The sequence below is a fragment of the Aegilops tauschii genome, chromosome 2 (assembly GCF_002575655.3).
Source record: "Aegilops tauschii subsp. strangulata cultivar AL8/78 chromosome 2, Aet v6.0, whole genome shotgun sequence".
Taxonomy (NCBI): Eukaryota; Viridiplantae; Streptophyta; class Magnoliopsida; order Poales; family Poaceae; genus Aegilops; species Aegilops tauschii.
The window spans coordinates 466749850-466755849 of NC_053036.3; positions in this window are offsets into that span (position 1 = coordinate 466749850).

Consider the following 6000-nt stretch of genomic DNA (forward strand, 5'->3'; position numbering starts at 1 on the left):
GCTCCTGTTCAACCACCCCTCCACGGGCTACGGTTCATCCACCCCTCCATCATCTACTGTTCATCCAGCCCTCCACAGGGTCGTCCTGTTCACCAGCCCTCCACGGGGTCCTGTTCATCCAGCCCCAACCGTCTCGATCGATCGGGGTCCTGTTCATCACTAGTAGAAAAAGGGTCAAATGTGAAGTACATTAGTGCCGGTTCGATTTTGAGCCGGCACTAATGTGTCCATTAGTGCCGGTTCCTACGGCTAGCCGGCCGCTCTCATTAGTACCGGTTCGTGGCGAACCTTTATCACCGGTTCGTGCCACGAACCGGTAGTAAAGAGAGTGGTGTCAGGATGTTGTCAGTCTGGGGCCCCTCCAGCACCTTTAGTACCGGTCGTGGCACGAACCGGTACTAAAGGTCGTCGTACATAAACCCTTCGTCCACCCGAGCTCTCTCTGTTCTTCCCCTTTCCCCTCTCCTCCTCTGTTCTTCCCCTCTTCCTCTCGCGCTCATCACACATTTTGCCCAAAATTTGTCAAGATTTGAAGGCCCCCATCCATTCAAATGATCACAAAGGTTAGCAACTTTGTCCTTTCATCCCTCATTGCTAGACTAGCTCTTGCAATGCTTTGTATAGTATTTGGGAGGAATTATGCTAGTATTTGATTTATATGCAATTTGAGGTCAAAAATAACACTTAATTAGTTTGCATATGTAGGTGTGGTTTACTTAGTGCCTTCTAAATCTCCGTCGTAACCACCGTCGATCGCCCGCACCGTCCCGTCGCCGGCACCACCTGGCTTGTGGTGAGCCTCTTGTTCATGAATGTTTTACATTACCAAATTGATGTTTGTGTGATTTGGATATATAGTTACTCGTATAATTATCTTACCCGTACGTTGTTTGTTATACATAGTGCGATGGTTTTGATATCCGTCCCCGTCGGCCCTCATCCTTGTTATGATTTGGATGTGGTATATATTCTCTTTTAAAACTAGTTGTTGCATTTTTTGTTTATGACAAATTATGCCTATCAAGTTGACATAGATATTTTTATCTAGGAGGTATGTGAACCGGAAATTCCAACCGACCCTATTGTCGAGCGGCTAAATTTAGTTGAAAGAGAAAATGAGTATTTGAAAGAAAAATTGAAAAGAATTGAGGGGGAGAAGATGGAATTGGAGTTGCATGTTGCTGATGTCGTCGATGATCACAAGATCAAGATGGAGAAAATGCGCTTGAAGATTAGAAAGATTAGAAAATATGCCATTGATAGTGAGGCTTGGTATCATTATGCTGTTGGATCAATTGTTACCTTAGTTGCGATCTTGATCGCATTTGTTGTTGCATTTAAATGCTTTAGCTAGAGAGTTATTTGTTTGTTGCATTTAAGTGTTGTATGAACTATATATATGTATGAACTTGTATTAATTTGGTCTTTTCGGTGTTGTGTAATGAAGATGAGCCGACAATGGATGTATGATGACCGATGCTCTCCCGAGTTCATTAATGGCGTCCATACTTTTCTGCTTGCGGCTGAGGCAAACAAGCGGGCAGATGGTTTTATGCCTTGTCCATGTGTTGTCTGTAAGAATGGTCACAATTACCCTACGTCAAGAACCATTCACGTCCACCTGTTTAAGTCCGGTTTCATGCCCCACTATAATGTTTGGACCAAGCACGGAGAAAGAGGGGTTATGATGGATGAGAATGAAGAAGAAGAAGACGACGACAGCTATCCTGGCAATGGGTTCCCTGGATACGATGATACAACAATGCGGGAAGAAGCTGAGCCGGCAATGCGGGAAGAAGCTAAAGAAGAGGCATCAGATGAGCCCGCTGATGATCTAGGTCGGGCCATTGCCGATGCAAAGAGAAACTGTGTAAGTGATTTGGAGAAGAAGAAGTTGCAGCGCATGTTAGAGGATCACATGAAATTGTTGTACCCGAATTGCGAAGCTGACCAGAAAAAATTGGGCACCACACTGGAATTACTGCAATGGAAGGCAGAGAATGGTGTATGTGACAAGGGATTTCAAAAGTTGCTGGTAATGATAAAGAATATGCTTCCAAAGGACAACGAATTGCCCGAGAGTACGTATGAAGCAAAGAAGGCTGTCTGCCCTCTAGGGTTAGAGGTGCAGAAGATACATGCATGCCCTAGTGACTGCATCCTCTACCGTGGTGAGTACGAGGATTTGAACGCTTGCCCGGTATGCGGTGCATTGCGCTCTAAGATCAGCTGCGATGACCCTGGTGATGTCGAGGGTGAGCGCCCCAGGAAGAAGATTCCTGCCAATGTGATGTGGTATGCTCCTATAATACCACGGTTGAAACGTTTGTTCCAAAACAAAGAGCATGCCAAGGCGATGCGATGGCACAGAGAATACCGTAAGAAGGACGGAAAGTTGAGAGTACCCGCTAATGGGTCGCAGTGGAGAAAAATCGAGATAAAGTATGGGAAGGAGTTTGCAGATGACGCAAGGAACGTATGGTTTGGTCTAAGCGCAGATGGCATTAATCATTTTGGGGAGCAGAGCAGCAACCATAGCACCTGGCCTGTGACTCTATGTTTGTAAAACCTTCCTCCTTGGTTGTGCATGAAGCGGAAGTTCATTATGATGCCAGTGCTCATCCAAGGCCCTAAGCAACCCGGCAACAGCATTGATGTGTACCTAAGGCCATTAGTTGAAGAACTATTACAGCTGTGGAATGGAACAGGTGTACGTGCGTGGGATGAGCACAAACAGGAAGAATTTGACCTAAAGGCGTTGCTGTTCGTGACCATCAATGATTGGCCTCCTCTCAGTAACCTTTCATGACAGACAAACAAGGGATACCGCGGATGCATGCACTATTTTGATGATACCGACAGTATATATTTGGATAGTAGTAGGAAGATTGTGTACCTGGGACATCGTCGATTTCTTCCGAGCAGGAATCCCGTAAGAAAGAAAGGCAAGCATTTCAAAGGTGAGGCGGATCACCGGACGAAGCCTCGCCACCGTACTGGTGCTGATGTGCATGATATGGTGAAGGATTTGAAGCTAATCTTTGGAAAGGGTCCTGGCGGACAACCTGTTCCGAAGGACGCTGACGGACGCGCACCAATGTGGAAGAAGAAATCTATATTTTGGGACCTGCCATATTGGAAAGACCTAGAGGTCCGCTCCGCAATCGACGTGATGCACGTGACGAAGAATCTTTGTGTGACCCTGCTTGGCTTCTTGGGCGTGTATAGGAAGACAAAAGATACACCAGAGGTATGGGAGGACCAGCAACGTATGCACGGAATAGACGGCATACATCAGGGTCAGGCCGGCTACGCTCTTACCAAAGAAGAGAAGGAAATCTTCTTTGAATGCCTGCTCAGTATGAAGGTACCGTCTGGCTTCTCGTCGAATATAAAGGGAATAATAAATATGGCAGAGAAAAAGTTCCAGAACCTAAAGTCTCATGACTGCCACGTGATTATGACGCACCTACTTCCGGTTGCATTAAGGGGGCTTCTACCAGAAAACGTTCGATTAGCCATTGTGAAGCTATGTGCATTCCTCAATGCAATATCTCAGAAGGTAATCGATCCAGAAATCATACCAAGGTTACAAAATGATTTGGTGCAATGTCTTGTCAGTTTCGAGTTGGTGTTCCCACCATCCTTCTTCAACATCATGATGCGCGTCCTAGTTCACCTTTGCGAAAAGATTAACATTTTGGGTCCTGTATTTCTACACAATATTTTCCCCTTTGAGAGGTTCATGGGAGTCTTGAAGAAATATGTTCATAACCGTGCTAGGCCAGAAGGAAGCATCTCGAAGGGCCATGAAAATGAGGAGGTCATTGAGTTTTGTATTGACTTTATTCCTGACCTTAAGCCGATTGGTGTTCCTGAATCGCGGCATAAGGACAGACTGGATGGAAAAGGCACGCTAGGAGGGGATCAAAAAATATATATGGACGGGCATTCTCTCACTGAAGCACACTACACAGTTCTACAGAATTCCGCCTTGGTTGCTCCGTATAAGGAGGAACACAAGAATTTTCTACACTCCAAACACCCGGAGCAGTCTGACGACTGGATTACACGTGAAGAAACGAGGACTTTTGCCGGTTGGTTGCAGAAACGTGCCATGCATGATGGCGATATTGAAGATGACTTGTACTCGCTGTCCTAGTTACCATCGTCGAATATAATGACTTTCAAAGGGTACGAGATAAATGGGAATACATTTTACACGATCGCCCAAGATAAGAAGAGCACCAACCAAAACAGTGGTGTCCGCTTTGATGCAACAACCAACACGGAAAAGGAAACATATTATGGTTACATAGAGGACATATGGGAACTTAGCTATGGAGGTGGTTTGAAGGTCCCTATGTTTCAGTGCAAATGGGTCAATATGACACGAGGCGGGGAAACAGAAGACCCGCAGTACGGAATCACAATAGTGGATCTCAACAATCTTGCGTATGCAGACGAACCATTCGTCCTAGCCAATGATGTGGCGCAGGTTTTTTATGTGAAAGACATGTCTACCAGTCCGAGAAAAAGAAAAGATAAGGAAGCGAATGGATCATACGATGAGCCAAAGCGCCACATAGCTCTTTCAGGGAAAAGAAACATCGTGGGAGTGGATGACAAGACAGACATGTCAGAAGATTATGAAAAGTTTGATGAAATTGCTCCATTCACAGTGAATATTGACCCGAGCATCCAGTTAAATGATGAAGATTTTCCATGGCTACGGCGCAATGGGACACACGCGAAGAAAAGGTTTCACACCCAAAGATCTAGGATGTGATCGGCTTCACTATCATCACTTTCTTCTGTGTTTACCCAGGAGGGAATCTCTGTAATAGTTAGGGTAGTTATGTGTTTTGGCATTTGAAACGTGAAGAAATTTTATGTGCAAACAAATTCTTTCATGCATTTACTGATTTTTTCAGCTAAATGACCCTGAAATTGCAAAGCATTTCAAATGAACTCAGAAAAGGTTGAAAGTTGGCATGGTATCATAATTTCACCCAGATAACATGTGCAAAAAAGAAGAGAGGGTTACGGCAAAAACTGGATGCACTTCATGTACAAAATGGACAATCTCTTTCGAAGTATCTGGGTTTCGGACGAAAACTCATCTGTTACAAAGGCATTTCATTTTTTAAATAACCTAAGCATTACCAAATTGAATATAATGATAAAACACACTAATATTAAACATAAGAAAAAAGAATCATTGAAAAATCTATTTTCAAAGTTAAGTTATTCACAAACTAGTGATTCACACAAATTTCAAATAATTCAAAATTTAAACTATTCAAATTTGAAAACTACCGGCACTAACAGAAAGTTTGTAATTTTTTATACCTAAAGCAAAAATATTCACAAAGAAACTCTAAATACAGCAAAAAACAACTCAAAATAAATAAAACAAAAATAAATAAAGCAAAAAAAATTAAGAAAATAAAAAAGCCCGCCTACTGGGCCAGAGCGGCCTGCATACGACTAGAAGCACAATGTTTTGTTGGGCGAGAATGCAGGCCCGCAAAGGCCTAGTAGGCCCACAGGGCAGCAGAGAACAGGTAGGCCCAATAGGCCTGCTTTGGAGAGGAGCTCGAGAGAGCTACCGCACTGGGGCTTATAAACCAGTGCGGACGCCCCTCGGCTAGCGAGGTGGGACTAAACTTGCCGCACCGCACCTACGCCAGCGCACCCCTTTAGTACCGGGTCGTGGCTGCAACTGGTACTAAAGGGGGGGTCTTTAGTACCGGTTGGAGCCACCACCCGGTACTAAAGGCGGGGGCGCTTCCCGCCGCTTGGCCTGGCCAAAACAGACCTTTAGTACCGGTTGGTGGTTCCAACCGGTCCTAAAGGTCCATCCTATATATACAACACTTGAAAAAAATTCAGTTTCCCTCTGTTTCTTCCTCTCCATCAACGACACGCCGCCTGCCCCGATCGACGCTGTCGCCGCACCCGACGCGTCGCCGCCCCGGCCGTCCCCGCCCCTCGTCG